This window comes from Clinocottus analis, unplaced genomic scaffold (genome assembly GCF_023055335.1).
Source record: "Clinocottus analis isolate CAN_PGR_092001 unplaced genomic scaffold, fCliAna1.0.p SCAF_10, whole genome shotgun sequence".
NCBI classification, from domain to species: domain Eukaryota; kingdom Metazoa; phylum Chordata; class Actinopteri; order Perciformes; family Cottidae; genus Clinocottus; species Clinocottus analis.
In genome coordinates, this window is record NW_027175821.1 from 133,182 (window position 1) to 159,703 (window position 26,522).

Sequence of the window (26,522 nt, forward strand, 5' to 3'; positions counted from 1 at the left end):
GTGTTTTCATCCAGATAGTTTTATTTCATGAAAGTGCTATAATTCCTCCTGACATAAGCGGCCACTCTGTTTGCCAAGTGATGTAATGCATCCAGCTGAGAGCATTAATTCTGAGGTAAAGCAGCAGCAGTGATGATGCAGTCATTTGCTGCAGCCAGCAGTGTGTGAGCAGACAGTGACAACATGCTGCTTTGGTCCAAAGGCGTCATCGCATCGCCGCTGTAATTGGTTTTAACAATAGAGACACGTTTTTGTGACTCGGCTGCATAACAATCTGGCTTCATTCGGCCTGACATTTGGTTTTGGTGTTGCTTTTTTTTTGTCTCCACAAACCCCTCAAATTGGACAACAAACTCTCAGCAGGTTCAGAGCGCGCTCGCGTCTCCTGCAGGGCAGAACGAGTTGAAAAGGAGAAATCTCTGCGAGCCTGTTTGTCTCCAACACGTGTCAGCGGCGTGAGTGATGTGCCTCTAGTGGCGTCATGCATCATCCACAGACGGCCAGATTTAGTTGAATTACTGTGTGTGCGTGTTCAAAAAACCACACCTGCTCACAGATTAGCTGTCAAGACCACACACACACCTTCTTTTACAGTACACACACACACAGATGGACTACTGAACCATGGTGAATGTTTGGACACACACACACACACACACACATGCACACACACAGGCAAAGATTCATGGATTTGTACAAACACACACACACACACATGCAAAAGAAAGAAAGACCGCACAGGGACCGGCAGCGTCTGCTGATCCGCTCACCAGCAGCACTCTGGATTATCATCGCTTCATCTTCAGTTTTGTCCCTGCAAAAGTAGAATCCAGAAGATGTCCTCAGACTTGTCCTGAGTCTAGTTGCAGTAAAAGCTTCTTGTTTCTGCTTCGCGTTACGAATACTTTATTCTTCAATTCCTCGCAAACGTGACAAACCAGGGCTCCACATTGCAGATTGTGTTCACTTCATCTCACTATTGGATCCATCTCATATCCATATGCACACTTCAGTTCAAGAGAAGATATTTTGATTGCTTAGCCTAGCATAAAATCTGGAAATGGTCAAAAACAGCGAGGACTTAGCCTATAAATGGTCCAGAACATAATCCTTGTTAAACCACAGTGTATTCATGTTGTGTAGTAAGAACACAATAAATGCTAAACTCTTAAGTGTACATTAGAGGTGCTGGTAGCAGACTTTGTTAACTTTGGACGGTGCTAGCCGGTTCCCTTTCTTTCCAAACCGTATGCTAATCTCAGCTAACCGACGGCTAGCTGTCACATCGGGGTGAATCTGCAGCTTTTTTATTATCTATGTCCTGTCAAAGAAGCAGCGTGTTCAAAAATGATGAACAGCACTTGAGAGCAAAGTGTGCACCCCAGATGAGCCCAGAACAAGGATTAAAATAATACTCAAGCAAATAACCGTCCCTGTAGTTTATCATTCCGTATTGGCTGCTCTTGGCTTTGGCGGCCGGCGTGCCGACTGAACAAGCTAACGTTGTGTGTGTGTGAGCGGAGCGCCAGCCACCTCCAACTTGTAATGGGAGACATTTCCTTTGCTGCTAGACAAAATGGCAGCCGCTGGACCGGTTCCAATAGCATGATAAACCTTTTCTGCACTGATCATCAGCCAAGAAGGTGAAAGAAGAATTTACTGTCAGATTTTTGGGTACTTATCCGTTTACACCCGAGCAAACCCGGCAGTGATGAAAGCATCTGCACGTCCTTGTCGCCGGTGCCCTTTGGTTTGGCCTCAGGCCATGTTGTTGTTGTTTTTTCAAGGACTTGGAATGAAGACTGACAAGTTGGATGGAAATCGATAAGAGAAATAATAATTTTGACACTGATGTTATCCTCACAATATGAGGATAAACCTGCTAAACACATACAAATAGGCTTATTTTAACAATATGCATTGTCAATATTTATGATATGCAGCAAGATATCAAAAATTACCCACCCACCCTCTCCATTACTCTTCATAAAAAAAATTAAAAAAAACATATCCTCCTTCATTATCCGTCAATGAAAAACACACTGACTATACTCATGTTAATATTCTTTGTCTGAAACTGTCAGAAAGTTCTACAGGTTACGTCACACTTCTATTTCTATGAAGTATGTTTGTCAACATTTCTCTAAATTTGATCTAAATTTGAAGTGTCTGAGTTTTCTAAAAAGCACATATTAAATAAAAAGTATATATTATTATTATGAGCATAAATAAAGTGACACTCATGCACAATTACATGACCGTGACTCTGAAACACATCATATAATGTAGAGCAGTGATATGTAAAACGTAGGAGTCACAAAACCACACTTGTTGTCTTTGTACTAAATTCATTTGCAGTCCTGGCTGTTTCTTTGGCCCTCAAAACGTCTTCTGTTTATCGTGGACTTATAATGCGAGCGCTGCCATCGCTTCCTGAAGAACATAATTAACAGTGTCCCCACGGCGCGTCGGCCAGGTTAAAGCGAGCGCCCCGGAGAATCAGAAAGTATTTAACTCACAATGTGACCCCGCTCTGTTGGCCATAAGGTTTTTTAAAGCCGTCCGAGTTGTCACCTGTCGGGGGAGGCGGGGCTCCCGCTACGTTAGCATCTGTCCCTGTGACACGCAGACGCACCCCACGCAAACAAGACGACTCTTTCCCGGATGCGAATACAGATGCTCTGCGTCCGTCTCTGACCTCCAGCACCTGTCCCATGTGTCCGCGGTGTTAAAGTCCACGGCCTCTAAAGTGCTGCAGCAGATGGGAGCTGATTCCCCAACTCACCTCCTGACTCTCCTGCTGTGTACCTGTTTACCCTCCAGGCACCTTCGCCCACATTAGCATACAATTACCTCATGTTATTATTTTCCATACTTTTTTTTTTCTTCAGCTTGCAAGCGTCTGGTTTAAACTGTTCCTGTGACACACACAAAGTAAATGGACTGGTTCAGTCCAAAATGTTGTCTAAACCCTACCAACAGTAAAGTTGTGCACAAATCATAAGGATATATATATATATATATATATATATATATATATATATATATATATATATATATGTATATATATATATATATATATATATATATATGAAAATACCTCTTAAACTGTGACTCTGTGGTCCTTCGGTATTTAAATAAAGTGTGTGGTAATTTATCCTGACTGCATTGTAATGCCATGACGACTATCATGGATTTTAAAATTCATGTTTTACCAAATATTATAACGGTGGTTAGAAAAGACACTTTAAAAGGCTTCAGTTTGTGCTCACACAGCAAACTTATATGGATTTAAATGTTAACATTCAAGGCCAGTGTGTGAAAGATGACAATCAAGAATAATTATTGTTTTATCTGGCCTGCTGTAGGGTACACAAATTATTAAAATTGTACAATAATTATGGCCGACGTGTCAGCAGACAGTACATTTCATTTAGCTGAAGCTTTTATCCAAAGAGACTTACAATGAGTGCATTCAACCGTGAAACATGGAAACACAATTCTATTTGAATCAAAGAGTCTTTTCAACACATTTTCTTCCTCCAGTTTCATGTCCTGTATAACTTCTTGACCCTTTGACTTGCACAGTCAAAATGAACAATCAGTTTTTCATTAAACTTTTTCCCTAATTCATAAAACCTCTCTTGCATAAAGGAGGGGCAGGAGGTGGGTCGTAACTCTGGAGTCACTTTCAAAGTTCTGTCAGGAACGAGCACCTTCTGCTTTTCTGTTTTTTCTTTGCCCGACCTGCACATGGGGGCGTCGGCTAATTATCTCAAAAATAATAATACGACATTAAAATTACTTCTTAAAAGTTTGTTGCTTTGCCACTCTTTCCATGCGTGGCCTTTCATCTTATTTTCCATCTTACTCTATTATTTACCCTCTATTTTCTCTGGTGGTAGCTTATTGTGTCAGTTTATTTTATGAGTATTTGCCTTTTGCTGGCATTGTGTACGCTCTCTGGGCCCTTATAAGGTCAGCAATGTCCAGACAGCATATATTGTCGACTTAATGGGGCAAAATTTGAACTTCACGCAAAAAACAACAACTTTGACACTGCAAACTAATCCATAAAAAGTGGAATAATCATGATTAGTGTTTTTTATTTTTTCTATTTAAACGGTGGTGTGACCATCCATCATCAGCCACACCTCCACACCTCATTCTGTCAGTGAAATCTTTGCACTGTTGACAAACACCATGACTACACAACTCGCTGTGATGGAGGCAACACCGTGACTACACAACTAACTGTGATGGAGGCAACACCGTGACTACACAACTTACTGTGATGGAGGCAACACCGTGACTACACAACTAACTGTGATGGAGGTAACACCGTGACTACACAACTTACTGTGATGGAGGTAACAACGTGACTACACAACTTACTGTGATGGAGGCAACACCGTGACTACACAACTTACTGCGATGGAGGTAACACCGTGACTACACAACTTACTGTGATGGAGGTAACAACGTGACTACACAACTTACTGTGATGGAGGCAACACCGTGACTACACAACTTACTGTGATGGAGGCAACACCGTGACTACACAACTTACTGTATGGAGGTAACACCGTGACTACACAACTAACTGTGATGGAGGTAACACCGTGACTACACAACTAACTGTGATGGAGGTAACACCGTGACTACACAACTTACTGTGATGGAGGCAACACCGTGACTACACAACTAACTGTGATGGAGGTAACACCGTGACTACACAACTAACTGTGATGGAGGCAACACCGTGACTACACAACTAACTGTGATGGAGGTAGAGAGGTGATGGGAAGGGAGGACGGGGCGACGCGGCTCGGCGGTTCAATGCCGGTTGCAGGCGCCTAACCGGCTTCTGAACCAGAGTCTTGACAAAACTGTGACAAAGATGGAAAATTTCAAATCCCAAAAACACTACGCGAGGTCTAACGGAGCCCCGGTGAGGGCTGTTTGCTGGCGCAGGCGTCCGGGGACCGCCGTGCAGCCGAGCGGTGAATTGCCTATTTCTCATAATCATAAGTAAGCCAACTCTGTTTCACTTCCTGGCCCATGAGAGAAAGTGTGTGTGCATGAGCGCGTGTGTCTGGTATCTCCATGCATGGAGAGGTAATCATCATTGAGCCACACACACACACCTACACAGGGATGTATTGGGCTACTACCCCACTATCAGTCGGGGTATCATTAGACCAGACCTGCTACTGTGAATACACACCATCACAGTGCACGGCCTGATTACCGCGCGTGTTCATGTGTGTTGTGCAGGCGAGAGCCAATGATGATTGCTCTGACTGCTCGCTGTTCGAATCAGAAGGTAATAATGTCTTTTCTTCCCACTCAGGCTTTTTGTCCTCTCTTCCCTCTCTCTGCCCTCTCACCCGTCTCGCGCTCGTCCTCATTGTTTCCTCAATTTATGTCTTCCCACTTCTGAAATCCCATCCAATTTGTTCTGTCTCATCTCTTTCCCTTTGTTTGCCGTATACACCTTACTTTTTTCATTTTTTCCTTTCCCCCCGCACTAATCTCTTCTTTGCCCTCTTATTCCCTCCCGCTCGCCGTGTCTCCTTCCTCGCCGCCGCTTCCTCTCCCTCGTCTCATTTCCTCTGCGGCGCTTTGGCTCGCCTGGAGCGCCGCAAAGGGAGGAGCAGGAGGCGACTCTCCACCTGTGAAGCGTGTCACCAGCATCTCTTGCTCGGTCTGTATCTCGCGGTGTCCGCTGGGGGTGGGAATCGTGCTCACCGTACATCTCTGGAACGCATGCAATGTAAAAAAAAAGAATGATTGAAGGGGAGCGACCGCATTCCTGCAAAGTACGAAAAACAACCTCTTCTAGTAGCTGGTGGAATATTGCCAGTTCAGCTTAAACACAAGGTCACGTTGAAATGGTGATAACACGTCGATCAAAACTTTGTTTCACAGAGTTATGACTGAGAAGCAGGACACTTTATGGACTCAAATTCACCTCACGGAGTAACTTTCCCTCATGTCTCTCAACCCCTCCCTCACAGGATATTTTTGGCTTTGACCCTGCTGAATGTCTGTATCTATTACAGACAACATCCTGTAATTCTACACAAATAGCCTTGGACGGCGTTACTTTTGAGCAAGGTGGACATAACGAATCCACAGGTTGGTGCAAACTCTAAATATGCAGCGATGGCACTGAATTAATGCGATGCATTAACATTAATTCTCGAATCCAGTTGAATATGGAAGAAGCATGAAGGTAATGGCTAACAGCTTGGCCAAGACACACTGTACACAGCAGCTCGTCTCAAGGTATCACGCCAGTAAATGCTAGAAAGGCTTGAGAAACCTTTCAGACTCGTACAGCTCATGGTCTGAATTAATGTGTGTGACTCTCTGGACGATGGCAGAATCACCAGCAGGGATGAGACGCTCATCCGTAATTTCAGCCAGTCATCCAGATGGTAAAATAATTTAGTTGGGGAGAGGAAGGGAGGGTTGTGTTACTCCCACACACATTCAGCCCACAGCGCAGCAGAGCGATCTGGCCTCTCTCCATTGTGGCGCTCTGTGTTTGTAACAGCAGATGCTGCCGCCTCGGCACTCCTTTACAGACAAATATGATTTTCACTTCTGCCTGAATGCATTTCCTGTTGTAGACGACTACGATTCTGGATTTGGCTCAAGGGGTCATCACATGAGCCCTGGCTGCTCAAAGTGGTAGAAAATATCTCAACGCAAAATAATTGGTATATTTCCCTGGTTTTTATGATAACTTACCGTACTTATGAGTGTACTTATTAAGTCAGAATTACCAACAAGGAACATTAAATGTTTCGACAGCACCCCATTAGTGTTCTCCAGTGGCCCAACGTCTTTGTGGCCCACCAACAGTGTTTGCACAGTCATTTGATCGGTGCAGTAGGGTTGCAACTGGACCACTGCGCCAGCATCCTGCACGGCACATCCACCAAAACCATGAACACACTACAATACAGAACTCTTCCACTCCAGCACCAGAGATCACATGTCCATCAGAACCCTCCACTGGCTCCCCATACGGCAAAGAAACCGGTTCAAGATCCTCCTCATCACCTCCAAAGCTCTTTTACAACCGACTCGCACTGCGTGCCGAGCCTCGCGTCCTTGCCGTTGTACCATATTTTCAGCCCGCTGACAGGATCGATGTTTCTATTTAACCGTCGTGACTGATGCAGAAACTCGCTGCTCATTGCTCTCTGAAGTACTGGGGCTCTTTACCCAGTGGATGCTTGAGGAATCTTAAGTCTGGCACTCACGGTGGGTCGCTTTGGATAAAAGCATCTGCCAAATGTAAATTTTAATTAGAGTGAGAGACCACATCTGTGTGGAAGCAACTGCTTCTGTATGCCTCATTTACAGAGGGTTATTTTCTCTTTTTTGGGTATTTCACGTCAAAGTATTCCACAGGGCCATCAGCCGGTACACTCGGCATCAAGCAAAGTGGCAAGAACTGCATTTATGAATAACTTTGGTGAGATATTGTTTGACCCAGAGTGTGTGTGGGTTTGGTATGAAAAGACATGTCTTGCAACCTTCATGACAAATCAGTGGACGTGCTCATTTTCACTAATTAATTTTGACAATTCATTCAATCACTTTCCCATTATCCTAATAATTACATTTAAAGGTGGAATGGCATTTGCTGCTGAGTGCTGTGTGATACACTGAGCTGAACAGATATCCTTCAACGTGATCCTGTTGACAGCTGCAGTCTCCCCTTTGGCAGCTACGCTACAAATAACATTAGCGTACGGTAGTTAAACGTTCTCATTTCACAGACTGACAAGACAGCAGTATTGATCATGCCCTTGATTTTATGGGGGACAAATTAAGCACAGGGAGGGTTGCTGTGTAATTAAAACACCTCATCTAGTGTCATCCCTCAAAAGGGTACATTGCCCCAAGGGGGCCGACAAGATCCTCACCCTCAATCTCTCAGTCCGAGTCCAGCCACCCGAAACTCATTGTGGCTGCTTGTTTCTTTGATCTCGTCTTTTGGTAACCGCCCGAAGCTCATGACCAGAGGTGAGCGCCGGACTGAAGATGGACTGGAGTAGAGAAGCAGCTGCTTTTGCTCCAAAAGGGGCCGACTGAGGTTGTTCGAAGGCATCTGATCAGAAGGCCTCCTGGGTGCCTCCCCATTAGAGGATTTTCTAGACCCCGCCAACAGATAAGAATCCTGAAGGGATTATATACACCTCATCTGGCCCAGGCACAGCTCAATGGTTCCCCAGAAAGGTATAGAAACATTTGCGGTGGAGTTGGACGACTGGGAGGATCCTGCTGAGCCTGCTGCCCCTGAGAATGATGGGTGCAATAAAAGAGATATCACTGTGCGGTGATTGTCTGACTATTTCTACTTTCCACCAAAAGCAAGTCTGGAATAAACGGGACAAAGACAGGAAGCGACATTTGTTCTCTCCTGCCTTCTTTGTCCCCGTTCTGAACCCTGGGATTCAAGGTAGCTCAGCGGGACGCGACGCAAAGTCCACAAACGCCGCCGGAGGAGGACCGCCGGGGCTGCGAAGCGTGAAATGTCCGTGCGGGTCTTCAGCGCCGGGGAAGAGGATCGTGATCGAGAAGACGGATCTCCAACAGCTGTGAATGTTTCCTTCAGATCTGACAAGCATGCAGGCCTGACAACATGTACTGTAGTTATTCATGTAGCCCATACTTCATACCCGTAGTTACTGAAATGTCTTTACAAGATATATATATATATATATATATATATATATATATATATATATATATATATATATATATATATATATATATGTGTGTATATATATATATATTATGTAGGAAAATGCCAGGAATAGACTTGCGGTCTCGGCCTTAGGTCTGTTCCAGCATTACTCAATGACCTTATCGTGCATCCATGTGCATCCGTGCACACGTGTGTGTGTTTCATTACTCATGGGGCCGACTCCTGGGTTTGTATGTGAACTTGAGTGCGTGCCTCGCTTATGACGACCTCAATGTGTGTATGATGTGTGTTTGGCCAGCCCCTGTGGGTTAGCTGCGGCGTCGTCACAAAACGCCATCTGTGTTTGTGTATGTGTGGGAAAAAAAAGTAAAAGTGGCCACAAGCCTATCAAAGGTTGCTGGTGCCAAATACGTGACTCTGCCTGTGTGTCATCATATTGTACAGTAAAGGACACTGGAGTGGGCGTGCGCTTCTCTTCACATGAGAGCAGGACTCCTGTGTCCGCCTGTGTGCAGACACAATAGCAAGGTTAATGACCGTGTTAAGGCACAGGAGGCATTCCTGGATTTGGCTCCAGACTCCAGGAGCTGCTAATAGACGGAGTCCGGCTGCTCGTACAGTCGATTCCCCGTCTGCTGCTCCTCTTTAACCGAGTCGGGGTCGCGGGCAGAAGGAGACTGCAAAGCAGTTGTTTGTGTTGCAGCTTTCTTCTGCATCCTAAGGAGAACTCCACCTTTATCTAACTTTTTTAAATGTTTATATATTGTCAGCGTGTGCTGATTGTTGCTCTTCAAGTGTTGCTGTACGTCGTGATGAGGTCTTTATGCTTTTGCTTTGCCCTCATTACTCGACCTTCTTCATTCCATTCCTTTATAGTTAACGTCATACTTATGACACAACTGCTGGCAATGCACTAGATTTAACCCTCATCCCTCAGGGATGGTAGTAGAAGAAAATGACCCACCGGATAACATCATACATTGGTACAAGCGTTATTATAGTATTAGTAAAATTACATTATAGGGTTTTATTACAATTTCATATGAAGTGCAAATGTGTTGATTCTTTCAGGACATTATTATCTTATTTGGTGTTACATGGCCCATACTAGTAACTCAGTATGTTTGAAGTTATTCATTGTGGTTGAACAACAGATGCAGAGAAGCAGACGTTGGCAATGAAAATCTTGGATCATAAAAACAAAAATACAATATATTCCAAAAAACTAAATGTATCTGTAATGAGATGGAATATACACAGATGTCAACAGGTTGTTAACCAGTTTGGGAAAGTATATAAAGTTAAAGTGACAGCACCAACTACGACCTTCACATTTACTTCAACAAACTTTGACCTTAACTTTCATACATTTTACTGTTTTGCTGTTCTTCACTGAGCATCACGGCCTCACAGAGACGCTGGCGTGGCAGCAGACTCTAACAAATGATTCAAACATACGTGTAAATATAGAATCAAGACTTGGATATGAAAATCCTCCCTCTTTTTCCACACCATCGACACACCAGATGGCAAAATTGCTGAAAGGTTATTGATATGCAGCAGAGTAGGCTGACATTTACTCGGTGCCCTCGCTATCACAGCTCCTGCTTGGCCTTTTGCACCAGCAGTGATGTAAAGCAGGGAGTGATTTCCACCAGAGAACAAGCCCGGTCATTCCCTCCCAGATAACCTGACGCCACGGCAGTAGTCTGCTTTGTTGGCATCGCCGCAGCTTTCTCCTCATTCCTGTTCAGCTTTCATACAACAGCATCAGCGTGAGGTTTAAACTCCTCCCCGCAGACACGTTGAGACTTTTCTGCAAGCTTCTGCCTGGCGGAGACGAGTAACACTCGGTCGAGTTCGACCCGAGCGCTCAACAACCTTTCTTAATAAAAATGCAGCGTGGTAGAAAGTCGCCTCGGCTTCCATGTTGGCAGCGAGCATGCTTTTGAAAGTAGCTGCAGGCAGTCGTGTAAATATCTATTCAAAGTCAGAATCCTTGCTGGGCATGAGAGTCAGATACAGCGAGATCAAAAGCTCCTGTTCAGAGGTGGATCTTTGAATGGTAAGATTACACCAGAGCTCTGCATCTCATCTGCTCGTCGGGTTGGGTGGACTTTGCCAGGAAGCATTTTTAACATAGAAACAGAAGTGCCGTCGACCATGTGGCATGTTTCTATTGGCAACAGGGTGCTGCAGCGTCGACGCTGCAGCTGCGATGGGAGCCGGACTAAGGCCTGGAGCATAAAGGAACCGGCTCTGGGTTGATCAAGTTGAGGGAAATATCCAGGCTGCTGCAGTTCAGGCGACGTGAGACACACAAAAAACACAGAAACTCTGGACTAAACACAGAGTTCAACCGCAGTCAGTGAAGACAGAGATCACCCATTTACTGTTCCTCTCTTCAATCATCCTGTAAACACACTGTGATGACATCATGAAACTGGGTAGAGTCAGACCCTCACCTTGATTCAACATGGAGCGTGACGTGGAGACGGAGAGCAGCACGATGCAGAAGCCAACGTCCACCGAGCCGCGAGCATCCGCCGCCAGGTTGGCAGGAGTCTGAGAGCGAATGGCAAACATTCAGCAGCGCGGTGAGGACCACCTACACACACCAGCCATGTGTTCACGCTCACAGGCAACATTCACAGCCGGGGATTCGACAGGAGGCCTTTCATCGCCGTCTCAACTGTGTCGAGGTGTTCTCAGGGTGGTCTGGTGTCTGTCGGTGGCAATTAGAGATATGTTTTTAGGTTCAATTCAACTTAAATGGCTGCACTAGTCATCAGAGGGAGGTGAGTCTCGGGCCCATCCACTGTGTGTTAAGCCATTTGAAATATTTAGAAATCTACATCAGATTTAGAATCAGTTGTAAGCCAAACAGTTTGTGGCTTTACGTGTTGATTGACTGAATATAAAACACAATCTAATATACAAAACTTAATACGGAGGAAGGTTACAGTCATATAAGTATGGTAGTAAGATAGAAATTAATATTGTGGGAACCTTTTGAAGGTTTTTAAGAGTTGGGTTGTTTATCTGAAAAAAAAAGTTGATGCTGGGGAAAAAAACATAATGTAGTCATATTAGTTTGTAAAATGAGTTAATTTTGGTTTGTTTATCCTCCTTCATGTGTAAGCTGAATCTTCCTAAACAGCACTTTAAAAGTATTGTCCTATTTTTACAACACAGTATTTCAGTGGGTGTCAGATTTACTGCAAATGTCATGAGCTTCATGAACATGCTTCAAACTAATTATATTATTTCACGTGTGCAATTATTAAGTCACTCGCGTTATTATTATAGTCCTCGCTCACTAATTCAACCGACTAGAGGCAGTTGTGAGCAAGAAACAAAACTTAGAGACGAAGTTAAGACTCCAGTTAAGAGAACTCTAACTCGCTGTAGACTCATTATTTTGTGTTTACAATATGATTACACGCTGGTCTCAAATGTTCAACGGTCTCTTCTTTCCATCTGTCAAGAAACAGACGTTACAGGATGCTCTCCATCCGTGCGTTGATTAGTAAATCTGGAATAGGAAAAGATTGCCATGAAACAAGAGGAAGTTGTAATTTCTGTGAGCGCGTCACATTTCCTCCTGCAGCATTATGCAACAAACGAGGGAAACCTTTGGATTTCTCATGAGGTTATCGCCTCAGAACATTTAGAATACATACATTTATTACCCCAGACATAATGGTATGAACATATATTTTCTCTAAATTCCGTTCTCGTTGCTTTTAGCATTATATATATATATATATATATATATATATATATATATATATATATATATATATATATATATATATTCTTATAGTTTCTAGCCTCGCCGTATAAAAGCGCCGCTGTGAGGCTGCAACAGTCTGTATTTCCATCAGGCGGAGAGTTACGGCCTCATGGTCCATCAGACGTAACTGATGTTGTGGGAAAATATAGATTTGCTGATGCTGAATTGATGTGACAGGTTAGCATTATTGGATTTCACTGCTGTGATATTTGAGAGAGTATTCACTGGGAACTGTGATCCCTGAAGACTCCTGGCATGTTCTGAAGGAAAAAACATTTCAAAAGCTGCTCCTTCTGGATTTCTGGAAGTCATCTTAGCAGGTGATTGATACTTAAACCAGCTAACTCTAATTAGCTTTTGATTTGCATTGTATTGTGTCCATCTATCTGATGCATTGTCATGAAAGATTGAACGGGATTGGAAACACTTTGGGGCGGATTTACAGAACGAAGAAGACAACAATAAACCATGTTATTCTCCAAGCAAACCCTAACTGCACTGCCACAAAAATAGCCCCTTGGTGCTCAGTTTGTATGTAGTTAAATGAAGTAATATGCACAACATATGCTGAAAAAAATTCTATCCAAATGAGCCTCATTGCAAAAACAGTCCAATTCACAAGGACCTAGGTGCTTAACGCCTCACACAGTTACAGTGAAATTAATATGGGTGTCAAGCCCCGACTATTAAATCCCAAGCTTGAGGCCTGAACATTAAATTCTCTGCCATTGTTCGGCCCGTGTTCTTGGTGCAAAGGCGACATTTATACTTTGCCACATGGATGATTGCAATCAGATTTTTAAAAAAAAGCCAAATTGCATTGAGCTGGAAAAGTCGATGGGTGTGTTTCCCCTGTATTACCAATATCAATTTAGCTTTTTGTGAATTGGACCTTGAGACGTGGCAGCTACAAGAGAAGCACAATTCACGGTGCCATCAGCGGCTCTTTGTGCATTTGCCCAGCTCTGTATTGGTTTTGGGGAAACTTCAGATTTTTTAAAATAACAAACATAGCATCAGAATCAGAAAACATTTATTGCCACCTATGTTTTCACATACAACTAATGTGTTATGGCAGATGATGCGTAACATTAAACAATAACCAGAGTGCAAGAAACGAGAGCGAGTTTAAATTTACAATTACATTTACAATAGAATATACAAATGTAAATGAAGTGCACAGACACACAGTAACAGTACTTTAAGGTGAAATGTAAGTGTCATGGGAAAGTGGCGAGTGTATTTAAAGATGAGATATGAAGGGATGTGCAGGGGGGAGACCAGAAGGAAATTGTCCTGGGGTGTCAGAATCAGAGAGTAGAGGAACAAACCGTTTGTGGGGCGTGAGCTCTTGTTTCTGACGGACCGCAGCCTCCTGCCTGATGTGTCTCACCCTGGACACAAACTGTTGGTTTCGGTCCAGGGTGAGAGGGGTCAGCTGCAATCTTTCTTGCCCCTTCAGAGTCCTGGAAGCGAACAGGTCCTGGAGGGATGGCAGATTGCAGCCAATCGCCTCTCGGCAGAGCCGGTGATGCGCTGCAGCCTGGCCTCGTCCTTGGCAGTGGCTGCAGCGTACCAGACGGTGGTGGAGGAGCAGAGGATGGACTCAACGACGGTATTAGGCAAGTTGAATTTCTTCGGCTGCCTCAGGAAGAACATCCTCCGCTGGGCCTTCTCAGTGATGGAGCTGATGTTCAGCCCGTATGCGTCTCCACCAGAGATGAGTCCAATGAGGGTGGTGTCATCTGCAAACTTGAGGAGCTTGATTGACTGGTGTCTGGAGGTGCAGCTAAAGTTAGCTCCCCCAACTTTAATTTTTTTTACGGTGCATGTGCATTCAAATCTTAAAGTTGTAAAAGTTGATGAAGAAGAAGATCACGTGAAAGAACCAGAAAGACTAATTTAAATAATTAAAAAAACTTGTTTGTATCATGCATTCATTCCTGGAGGGTCACAGCCCATCGGTGCCACACAGATCTGACCTTTTCATTTTGAGATTTTTTGACCTCCTCAGTTGACCTGAAGCGTTTCTCTCAGGATCTTGTCGGCGTTAATTGAAAACTCAAACTCTGGTGAAATACTAAACAGCAATACTTCTAATTTAGTTTTGTGCTGTTAAAAGTCTCGTGCCTCTGAGCAAACGATTAAAATATGATTAAATCATCATAATGATGACTTGCTTGCTTAAAAATAAGCAAAAGTACAGTGCTGCACTACAGGAATGACATTTAAAACTGAGAGTGACTTTGCTTATGACGCATCGAGGTGAAAAGTCCAGTATTGCTGGTGACATATGATTATGTCTCCGGTTTCATTGTTCCTCAGTTGGAGGTTGATGGCACAAAGTCTTCCCTCTGGCTACCGTAAACAGTCCGTTGAGTAATTTAAGCTGTGATGTCCACATAAAGGGTAAAGGAATACCATATTTCAAAACTTCCATTCGGGCTCATTCCCCTCTCAGTGAACAATTCAGCAGTTTTTAATGCCACCACAGCAAAATAGAGCTAAATCTCCGACTCTCCGCTCTCCGAAGCCTTCTGCTCTATGAAATATGGATTTTTTCCAGGCGGCTGCTGTTGAATCAATATGGCAGATTAACAATATTACATTTTAAAGCAGAGAGCGTTTGACAGGGAGAGTTTCGGTGAACAAGTATCTACTGTGAACTCCCTCACATGTGCTTTAATGGTTTCATTATTCCACCAGTTTGCGTATTCGCCCCTTCCCATTGAGCGACGTGGTACAGGCAAGCTGTTTGCGTCCAATTATCACAACTGATGGCAGAAAATGGTTCTCCAGATTTTGTGGAATTAGCTGGAAAAAAAAGATCAATTCAGTTATTTAAATTCTTGGGGTAAAAAAAGGTCTCAGAGGGGAAAGTACATTTTGATTGTAGCTTCCTGCCTTTACAATAAATATATGAACTGTGGTCTTGTTGACATATCCTAAATAAACGCTTTGTCCTCATTGCTCTTTTACTCACTCATGCATTTTACAGCCTTTAACAGTGTAAGAGGTCATTCCTGGCAGCTATAGTAAACCTCCAAAAATGTCATTAGTGACATTTTTGGAGGTTTAGGGTGATAAACTAATAGCGGCTAATTTAGCCTCTGGCCTCCAGCAGAGATTTAAAAAAAGAAAAAATTAGGACCAAAAAATTAAATAAAAATTAAGGACAAAAAAAAAATTAGGACCAAAAAAAAAGGAGTAAAAAAAGAAAAAAAAAAATCGACTTTTTTTCTTTTCATTGACAAAAAAAAAGATTTTTTTTTTTTTCTTGGTCCTAATTTTTTTTTTTATTGTGCGGCAGAAATGGGCTCCATAGTCACTCAGGAACAAGTTATTCTAATTTACCTGACAAAAATCATACGGCTGCTAAAACTAGCTTAGCGTTCCGTTTGAACACATCTTAATAGTTTGTTCCCTACGTTTGCATCTATCAATGCATATTTCTCTTCAACACCTTCAGTTTCTGTGCTCCATCCCTCGCTGCAGCAAAATATGCTTAATGCATTTCTGCCGCACGAGGCCGTGTGTGTTCACAACGTGCGAGAGAAAGACATGCGCGTGTATTCATCCCTCTAACCCAGAGTTTGAAACCACTTCATTATGTGAGTCTAATTAGATCCTAATGCTTTCACTATTTCCTTCCCTCAATCTTCCTCCTTCTCCAGCACTCCCTCCTCTTTCTCCCCCTTCATTCCCGTCTCCCCCTTCTCTTCCATATGCTGGCTCGCACAACAGAGCAACCGAATCAATATGGCCGAGGCGATTAATGTGCGGGCGGTGGCGATGTACTTATAAAGCGCTTTCATGGCCCAGTGAAGGATGAAATCACCTTCTGAGTACCGAGATCTTAAAAAACCGGAGGTAAAGACAGAGCGAGAGAGAGAGAGAGAGAGAGAGAGAGAGAGAGAGAGAGGCGAAGGGGGAATCGGCAGAGTTCATTGGGCGTCCTCCAATAAGTGAAAATGTAGAGGGAAAGGTAAATGTGAAATCTTGGAGGTGGGCATTGGACCTTCTCCAATAACCATGTAAAAGAGGCGCGAGTCCTCTTTTGACGGGGAGGAACGAGTCGGGGAAGCTGAAGGAAAGAGAGCTCAGCGGGAGAATGACGCGGCGGTTATTGCTCTGGGTGAGACTGATCTCCTCCATTTAACGCCTTGGTGCTGCTGCTAAAGATCTCTGGACTGAAGACAAGCTTCTGCCATGTTAACGGTCACAAGTGATTTTCAACTGAAATGCAGAGCGAACACAGGTAGAAAGACATTCAGGAGGATTCCTACGTGTAGAAAATAGTCCCACTGAATAGAGGATAAACCAGTTCATTTAGCATAATCTGCATAATCTTGTGTTGCCATGCAATGAAATGTTTCCGTGACTACATATGAATCAGATTACCGGTGCAGGAAAGTACAGCGAAGCTCAGAAATGTACCCGAGTACCGGGAAGATGTTTGGTGAAGAAGACGCTTGAAGTGAAGAAACACATCGAGCGCTCACGGGTTCATTTATAAATGTAGAGCTTTTATTCATGCATTGTTTGTGGGAATAAATGTAGTTTAGTTTGATTTTGTTGTGTGCATGTTTAAGATCTTGTCATAGCGAGGCATTGCAATTTAAAGTTTAGTTTAGCAAGAAAATAAGACCGTTAATTTGGTAATTGTTCATTTTGCTGTGGGAACAAAAAGGTATAAAACATATATATTGAACCAAATACTCTGATATATATATTTAAAACCACATGATTGGTTCCTTGTGTAGATTTTAGTCTAAATAATAATGTTGTTCTCTTTACTTTCAACCCAAATTAAGCTTTAATTCTTAATCCTGTGAACACACACACACACACACACACACACACACACACACACAGTCTGTGACGGATAGTAATTTCCTTCTTAACTCATGTGTTGTCATGAAATGTGGTGATCAGTCTGAGCTGAAATGGCTGCCCTCCACATCGGATGGATGACTGAGAAGAGAGAGAGAGAGACAGAGAGAGACAGAGAGAGAGAGAGAGAGAGAGAGAGAGAGAGAGACAGAGAGAGAGAGAGAGAGAGAGATAAAGAGAGAGAGAGATGAATGGGTGGATGTAATGTCACTGGTTGCCGTTCACTTCATGGAGGGCGGATGTTTTATTGTGAAGGTGGCACAAAGGGCAAAAGCGCTGGCCGCGTGTCATTTCTAGAAGATAAATCCGCAGGCAGATTTGAATGGAGCTTGACCTTGAAATCCACCAGTCCGGGGTTTAAGTTGAGCTAACGTAGCATTGGACGCAAAGCTAACTACGAATTAACACCTGTTCTGTGAAAGGGGTGAAGGTACATTTTTTTGTAATTTTATTATAATTTCCATCTAATTAAAAAAAACAAATTGCTACGACTTTGAATATATATTTTTTAAAGTTCACACATTATTCTGTGGCACCATCTAAATGTCAAATTAGTTTTATCCACCATACAGGTATTAATGTGTTCAGGGGTGCATTCGGCGGGGGAGGAGAACAAGATGAACTGATGAAGATTTGGGCCATTAGTACCGAAAAGAGCCTCAATTTACTACCAGCCCACACACACACACACACACACACACACACACACACACACACACACACTCTCTCTCTCTCTCTCTCTCTCTGGCATGCGTAGAGCGTTTGTTTCTGTGCATAATGTCCACAAACACCTTGAGGGAGATTGTGTGTTGTCGACAGTCACCCTTTGTCACCTTCTTTTCATCGAGCCGTCCACACATCAATCAGCGGCCTCATCCTCCTTATCGCTCTCTTCTCGTATCCAGAAAGAAGACAGTTTATCTTAAACATCTCAAACTATTAGAGCGTCACAGCAGGGGGGTCGAAATGTTGCGTGTGTGAGGGAGAGCATACAGGTCAATGGACATATTTGATTTTGGCATGTTTTTGTCCATTAGTAACTGTGTCACTATACATTAGTTAATGTACATGTATTTTTCTGTCCATATGTATGCTTGCGTTTGGTTCTGTTTGTCTTCAAAGTATCAAACACGAGTTACATTTGCAGACTGGATTTTCTATCAGTTTGTCTCGGATTATCTGTGTGTTTGTATGTGCGTGCTTGCATGTGTGTGTTTTTGAGAGAGGTTCCCCCGGTAGTCCCTGCAGCCTTGATCAGCCTCAAAGAGAACAACATAGCACTGCAGGTCTGTTTAACCCCATGCCTCCTGAGAGACTGGAGCCTTAAATAGTCTTAAATAGCCTTACATCATTGCACTCTGCTCTTTTTATTGGATGTGGGACTTGTAAATATGTTGTCTGGTTGGTGTGAACATCTTTGGGAAACTGTAGGGGTAAAGTAAACGTATCATGCTGAAGCAAATGTTTGTTGCTTCACACAAGTTTCCAAAGCCTGACACAGCATTGGGTATGTGGACAGTTGTCTTTAAATAATCTTTGAAGTCAAGTCTAGAAAGAATGGCAGTGGTGAGATTTGAACCCACACCTCCTGAGAGACTGGAGCCTAATTCCAGCACCTTAGACTACATATATTGAATAAATTATTTACCAAGCAATCTATTGGTAAATAACAAGAGCACTTGAATACAAAACTATGGAAGCCCATTCCTGACAACAAAAAAATAAATTAGGACCAACAAAAAAAAAATAAGACCAAAAAAAAATAAATATGAGGACCAAAAAAAAGAAAAATTACAACAACCCCCCCTCCAAAATCCTTTTTTTTCTTTTCGTTGACAAAAATAAAATAAAAATGTATTTATTTATTTTTTTGTCCTAATTTTTCTTTTTTCTTTTGGTCCTAATTTTTTTTATTGTGTGACGTGAATGGGCTTCCATACGAACAGTGCTTGCAATGTTAAATTAACAGAATACGTGAATTGAAACAAGGTTGGACTATTTTGTGACTTGTACTTGTTTTGTTGTATGAACAATACATATTTACTTTTAAATGAAGGTATTGTAAAACCAAAGTGATGAAATAACGTATTGCTTAGATGCCTTTTTTTATTTTTGTCAACAATTTTTTTTTATTGACAGCCTTTTTTTTGGCCCTATTTTTAATTTTTTTTAAAAATTAGGACCAAAAGAAATTAACATCAGGGCCCCACGTTGGGCGATGGTGTTTTAGGCTAGGGATTAACCTGAGATTAATGCGTTCAGCAACAGGCCTACGTTCTGCACATTGTGGGTTTCCAACGTAACAAGGACATCGAAGCGACGCAACGCGTTACGTAGTGGAGATTATGTCTCAGATTATGAGACTGAGAGCATGAGACTCTTGATCTCAGGGTCGTGGGTTCGAGGCTAGGGTTTAACCTGAGATTAATGTGTTCTGCACATTTTCTCACTGACAGCTTCCAACTTGTACCGTAACAGGGACATCCAAGCTATGCAACGCGTTACATAGTGGAGATTATTCACCAATTTATCATGCAAGACACTCATTGGATTTGATTTAATGCGGTACCATTGTCCACGATGGGGCTCCAAATCCCAACCTTTTTACTGCTCTGTAAGGCCTGGCTAGCTCAGTCGGTAGAGCATGAGACTCTTAATCTCAGGGTTGTGGGTTCGAGCCCCACGTTGGGCGTTGGTGTTTTAGGCAAGGGTTTAACCTGAGATTAATGCGTTCTGCAGACGGCCTCCGGTTTGCCCATTCCTGAAAACCCCCCAAAAAACAATTACAAGCAAAAAAAATAAAAATTTGGACCAAAAAAAAAAAATAAAGACCAAAAAAAATGAAAATACAAATTAGGGGAAAAAAAAAAAATCCGGACCAAAAAGAAGAAAAAAAAAAAAACTTTTTTTTTTCGTTGTCTTTTTTTTGGACTTCAAAAAAGGCAACGGAAAAAAAAAAATTATTAGTACAAAAAAAAGAAGAAAAAACGTTCCAAAAAAACCCCAAGGGGTCGTAAAAAAAAAGGTGGGGCTCGAAATCACAACCTTTTTACTGCTCTGTCAGGCCCGGCTAGCTCAGTCGGTAGAGCATGAGACTCTTAATCTCAGGGTCGTGGGTTCGAGCCCCACGTTGGGCGTTGGTGTTTTAGGCTAGGGTTTAATTTGAGATTAATGCGTTCCGCATTTGGTCGCAGACGGCCTCCGGCTTGCCCATTCCTGAAACCCCCCCAAAAAACAATTAAAAGCAAAAAATAAATCAATAAATTAGGACCAAAAAAATAAATAAATAGGACAACGGAAGGAAAAAAAAAATTAGAACCGAAAAAAAAAAAAAAAACTTTTTTTCTCATTATGGAAGTCCATTCCTACGGAAACCCATTTCCGACACCAACAAAAAAATTGGGATGAAAAAAAAAAAAAATTAGGGCAAAAAACAAAATCAGGACCAAAAAAAGAAAAAGATTTTTTTTTTGTTTTGTTTTTTTGACTCGAAAAAAGATAACTAAAAAAAAATGTGGACAAAAAAAAAATGTGGACAATTTTTTTTTTTTTTTAATAAAAAAGGAAATATTTTATTTATTTTTCCTAATTTTTGGGCCTAATTTTTTATTTGGTCCCAAAAAAAATTGACAAAAAAAAAAAATTTGGACCAAAAAAAAATCATAAATAGGACCAAAAAAAATGAAAATACAAATTAGGGCAAAAAAAAAAAAATCAGGACCAAAAAGAAGAAGAAAAAAAAACCTTTTTTTTTTCGTTGTCTTTTTTTTGGACTTCAAAAAAGGCAACGCCAAAAAAAATATGACCTTCCCCCCCCAAAAAAAAGAAATTAGTACAAAAAAAAGAAGAAAAAAACGAGTCCCAAAAATAAACCAAGGGGTCTTAAAAAAAAAGATGGTGCTCGAAACCCCAACCTTTTTTCTGCTCTGTCAGGCCCGGCTAGCTCAGTCGGTAGAGCATGAGACTCTTAATCTCAGGGTCGTGGGTTCGAGCCCCACGTTGGGCGTTGGTGTTTTAGGTAAGGGGTTTAATTTGAGTTTAATGTGTTCTGCACATTGGGTCTGCACATTGGGTCACTGGGACAGCTTCCAATTTGTTTAACATGCAAGACACTCATTGGATTTGATTTAATGCTGAACCATTGTCCAAGATGGGGCTCCAAATCCCAACCTTTTTACTGCTCTGTAAGGCCTGGCTAGCTCAGTCGGTAGAGCATGAGACTCTTAATCTCAGGGTCGTGGGTTCGAGCCCCACGTTGGGCGTTGGTGTTTTAGGCAAGGGTTTAACCTGAGATTAATGCGTTCTGCAGACGGCCTCCGGTTTGCCCATTCCTGAAAACCCCCCAAAAAACAATTACAAGCAAAAAAAATAAAAATTTGGACCAAAAAAAATAAATAAAGACCAAAAAAAATGAAAATACAAATTAGGGGAAAAAAAAAATCCGGACCAAAAAGAAGAAAAAAAAAAAAAATTTTTTTTTCGTTGTCTTTTTTTTGGACTTCAAAAAAGGCAACGGAAAAAAAAAATTATTAGTACAAAAAAAAGAAGAAAAAACGCATTTGGTCGCAGACGTCCTCCCGCTTGCCCATTCCTGAAAACCCCCCAAAAAACAATTACGAGCAAAAAAAATAAAAATTAGGACCAAAAAGAAGAAAAAAATACACTTTTTTTTTCATTGTCTTTTTTTTGGACTTCAAAAAAGGCAACGGAAAAAAAAATGATTAGTACAAAAAAAATAAGAAAAAAACGTTCCAAAAAAAAACCAAGGGGTCGTAAGAAAAAAGTGGGGCTCGAAATCACAACCTTTTTACTGCTCTGTCAGGCCCGGCTAGCTCAGTCGGTAGAGCATGAGACTCTTAATCTCAGGGTCGTGGGTTCGAGCCCCACGTTGGGCGTTGGTGTTTTAGGCTAGGGTTTAATTTGAGATTAATGCGTTCCGCATTTGGTCGCAGACGGCCTCCGGCTTGCCCATTCCTGAAAACCCCCAAAAAAACAATTACGAGCAAAAAAAAAAAAAAAAATTTGGACCAAAAAAAAATAATTAGGACCAAAAATTTTTTAAATTAGGACCAAAAAAAAAATAGGACAACAAAAACAAAAAAAAAAATTAGGACCAAAAAAAAAAGAATTTCAACAGAAAAAAAAAAATTTCAGCCAAAAAATAAAAAATTAGAACCAAAAAAAGAAAAGAAATCAACTTTTATTCCTCATTATGGAAGTCCATTTCTACGGAAACCCATTTCCGACACCCAAAAACAATTGGGATGAAAAAAAAAACATTAGGACCAAAAACAAAATCAGGACCAAAAAAAGAAAACGATTGTCTTGTTTTTGACAACGAAAAAAAAAATGTTTTTTTTTTTTTTTTTTTGGTCCCAATTTTTTTTTTTTTTGCGTCGTGAGAATGGGCCTCCACAGAAAATAAAAAGGCAATATTTTACTTTTTTCCCCTGATTTTTGGTCCTAATTTTTAATTTGGTCCCAAAAAAATTGGACTAAAAAAAAAAAAAATTTGGACCAAAAAAAAATATGACCCGCACCCCCCCCCCCCTCCCCCCCCCAAAAGAAATTAGTACAAAAAAAAGAAAAAAAAATAGTATAAAAAAAAGAGAAAAAAAATAGGTCCAAAAAAAAACCAAAACGGTCATAAAAAAAAAATAATTAGGACCAAAAAAAATTTAAATTAGGACCAAAAAAAAAATAGGACAACAAAAAGAAAAAAAAAATAGGACCAAAAAAAATAATAATAATTGGGACCAAATAAATAAATAAATAAAATTAGGATAAAAAAAAAACTTGGGACCAAGAAAAAAAAAAAATTAGGATAAAAAAAAAAAAAAAAATTTTTTTTTCGTTGTCAAAAACAAGACAAAAAAATATCGTTTTCTTTTTTTGGTCCTGATTTTGTTTTTGGTCCTAATGTTTTTTTTTTCATCCCAATTTTTTTTGGGTGTCGGAAATGGGTTTCCGTAGAAATGGACTTCCATAATGAGGTTACTAATTTTTTTTCTTTTTTTTTTGTACTAATTTTTTTTTTTGGGGGGGGGGGGGGGGGTGCGGGTTTTTTTTTTCCGTTGCCTTTTTTCAAGTCCAAAAAAAACACAACGAAAAAAAAAGGTGTTTTTTTTTTCTTCTTTTTGGTCCTGATTTTTTTTGTCCCTAATTTCTATTTTTATTTTTTTGGTCCTAATTATTTTTTTTTTGGTCCAAATTTTATTTTTTTTTTAGTCGTCAAATTTTTTTGGGACCAAATTAATAATTCGGACCAAAAATTAGGAAAAAAAAAATAAAATATTGCCTTTTTTTTATTTTCTGTGGAAGCCCATTCCCGCCACGCAAAAAAAAAAAATTAGGATCAAAAAAAAAAAATCATTTTTTTTTTTAGTTGTCAAAAACAAGACAAAAAAATATCGTTTTCTTTTTTTGGTCCTGATTTTGTTTTTGGTCCTAATGTTTTTTTTTTCCATCCCAATTTTTTTTGGGTGTCGGAAATGGGTTTCCGTAGAAATGGACTTCCATAATGAGGAAAAAAAAGTTGATTTCTTTTCTTTTTTCGGTTCTAATTTTTGATTTTTTGGCTTAAATTTTTTTTTTTCTGTTAAAATTTTTTTTTTTTTTCTGGTCCTAATTTTTTTCTTGTTTTTGTTGTCCTATTTTTTTTTGGTCCTGTTTTAAATTTTTTTTGGTCCTAATTATTATTTTTTTTGGTCCAAATTTTTATTTTTTTTGGTCCAAATTTTTATTTTTTTTGCTCGTAATTGTTTTTTTGGGGGGTTTTCGGGAATGGGCAAGCCGGAGGCCGTCTGTGACCAAATGCGGAACGCATTAATCTCAAATTAAACCCTTGCGTAAACCACCAACGCCCAACGTGGGGCTCGAACCCACGACCCTGAGATTAAGAGTCTCATGCTCTACCTACTGAGCTAGCTGGGCCTGACAGAGCAGTAAAAAGGTTGTGATTTCGAGCACCATCTTTTTTTTAAGACCCCTTGGTTTATTTTTGGGACTCGTTTTTTTCTTCTTTTTTTTGTACTAATATTTTTTTTTTCCGTTGCCTTTTTTGAAGTCCAAAAAAAAGACAACGAAAAAAAAAAAGTTTTTTTTTCTTTCTTCCTTTTGGTCCAGATTTTTTTTTTTTTCTCTAATTTTTATTTTTATTTTTTTTGGTCCTAATTATTATTTTTTTGGTCCAAATTTTTATTTTTTTTTGCTCGTAATTGTTTTTTGGGGGGTTTTCAGGAATGGGCAAGCCGGAGGCCGTCTGCGACCAAATGCGGAACGCATTAATCTCAAATTAAACCCTCGCCTAAAACACCAACGCCCAACGTGGGGCTCGAACCCACGACCCTGAGATTAAGAGTCTCATGCTCTACCGACTGAGCTAGCCAGGCTAGTTCACCACTGACCAGAAAAGCCCCATCAGCTTCAGCTGCACTTTGTTCAGCATGCAAAAATATGCACAGTTGCAGTAAAGTGCTTAACCAAGAATCAACGTGTCAGCATTAGCATTGTGAGCACGTTAGCATGCTGATGTGAGCGTGTAGCTCAGTCGAGCCTCAGACAAGGTCAGCGCCGATCAACTTGTGTCCCATGTTTTCCACCTCCAGACTTTCTGAAACATCTAAACAAAAGGGCGTCCGTCGACTGACTCAATCAACCGCACGATCACAGAATACTAAATACACAATGTGACCAAGTGACTCGCTCTTTTACCAATTTGTGAATATCCCTGTTGAATAAAAGTTTCCAGAAAAGATTGACCTTCCAGTCACAAGGCTGCCTCTATAAACTCTCCCCTCAATCGAACTCACCCAAAAGTTTTGGTCCTTTTTTTTACTGGATGCAACTAGTACCGCCTTTAAAATCCATTTCACCCCAGATAGAGACTCAATTTGAGTGAGTGTATGTGCGTGTGTTCATGTCCTTAAAGTTTATGTGCATTGTGTGTGTGTGTGTGTGTCTGTGTGTGTGTGAGAGAGAGAATGTCCTTGTATTCCTTCCAGAAACAGTGTGTGATGGAGTCAATTCAGGATTTATTTCCTGGCACATTGGGTGTGTCTCGGACTGCGGAGTGACATTGTGTCTGTGTGTGGTAGCGAGTGCACATCTGTGTGTTACTGTCTCAGTTGTCCATTTCCCAGAAGTCATTTCTCATCTCGGGGATGGTCTTTGGTTCAAGGGTGCAGGCTCATACCCTGAAGTGGCTTTTTTATTTTTATTTTACCACCTCCACCAAACCACGACACAAATAAAGATGAACTGCATTCGTTTTTGCCAACATATTTTTTTTTATGACGTCTATGCTTCATTAAATAGAACGAAGGGAGGGATGACAGGAAAGACAGATAGAGTTGGCATGCATTTGATCCTCTGCAAGATTATGCATAATGAGCAATGAGGTCACCTCGCACATTTATATACATACATATATATGTATATGTGTGTATATATATATATCTATATATATATATACATACATATATATATATATATATATATATATATAAACATGTATATATATATGTATATATATATATATATGCAGATTTATAATACGCGGCACACTGCAATTTTACTGTCAGTCAGGGAAAATTCCCGCACTTACAGACATTTCTTATCTTTTTTTGGCAGTAGCCATCAATACTTACACATTCTGGGCTTTGTGTTATAGTGCAGCACCAAAATATGTAAATAATATAATATAGACTTTCCACCTGGACTCATTATTGTGTGATTCCACTGAACCACGTAAATAAATCGGGAAGGAATCGATTAGTTAGAAAGTACAGCCACCATACTTTTTTATTCAGGGATGAAAAGATGGAACACACTTTTTAACACACGTTGTGTCGAAAGGAAAGGCTTTTAAATACTCTGTCCATGAATAAATAAAGTATTCCCAGTAGGACGATAACCTACAAAGTGTTACTCCTAACTTTAAAGTCTTATACTTTATTGGGATGAACGTTAGTACAGCAAAGGTTCAGAGAGCCGCTCTGTACTGCCACCCTCCATCCTCCAACAGGGCGGCTGCTGCCGCTGCCGTCATGTCCACAACAAGCAGGTGACGCAACGCGTGGACGAGGCTGCCGGACCCGATCG

General features: G+C 41.0%; 7 non-coding genes across 7 annotated transcripts; 5 read left to right on the forward strand and 2 right to left on the reverse strand.

Annotated features, from left to right (window-relative positions):
* Positions 1–20,039: 20,039 nt before the first annotated feature.
* On the forward strand, positions 20,040–20,112 carry trnak-cuu (transfer RNA lysine (anticodon CUU)). The gene has a single exon. It is a non-coding gene; the product is annotated as a tRNA-Lys (tRNA).
* A 372-nt stretch (positions 20,113–20,484) lies between these two features.
* On the forward strand, positions 20,485–20,557 carry trnak-cuu (transfer RNA lysine (anticodon CUU)). The gene has a single exon. It is a non-coding gene; the product is annotated as a tRNA-Lys (tRNA).
* Positions 20,558–21,353: 796 nt separating this feature from the next.
* Positions 21,354–21,426, forward strand: trnak-cuu (transfer RNA lysine (anticodon CUU)). Its single transcript has one exon. It is a non-coding gene; the product is annotated as a tRNA-Lys (tRNA).
* Positions 21,427–21,609: 183 nt separating this feature from the next.
* trnak-cuu (transfer RNA lysine (anticodon CUU)) lies at positions 21,610–21,682 on the forward strand. Its single transcript has one exon. It is a non-coding gene; the product is annotated as a tRNA-Lys (tRNA).
* A 560-nt stretch (positions 21,683–22,242) lies between these two features.
* On the forward strand, positions 22,243–22,315 carry trnak-cuu (transfer RNA lysine (anticodon CUU)). The gene has a single exon. It is a non-coding gene; the product is annotated as a tRNA-Lys (tRNA).
* Positions 22,316–24,280: 1,965 nt separating this feature from the next.
* trnak-cuu (transfer RNA lysine (anticodon CUU)) lies at positions 24,281–24,353 on the reverse strand. Its single transcript has one exon. It is a non-coding gene; the product is annotated as a tRNA-Lys (tRNA).
* A 385-nt stretch (positions 24,354–24,738) lies between these two features.
* Positions 24,739–24,811, reverse strand: trnak-cuu (transfer RNA lysine (anticodon CUU)). Its single transcript has one exon. It is a non-coding gene; the product is annotated as a tRNA-Lys (tRNA).
* Between the last annotated feature and the right edge of the window lie 1,711 nt (positions 24,812–26,522).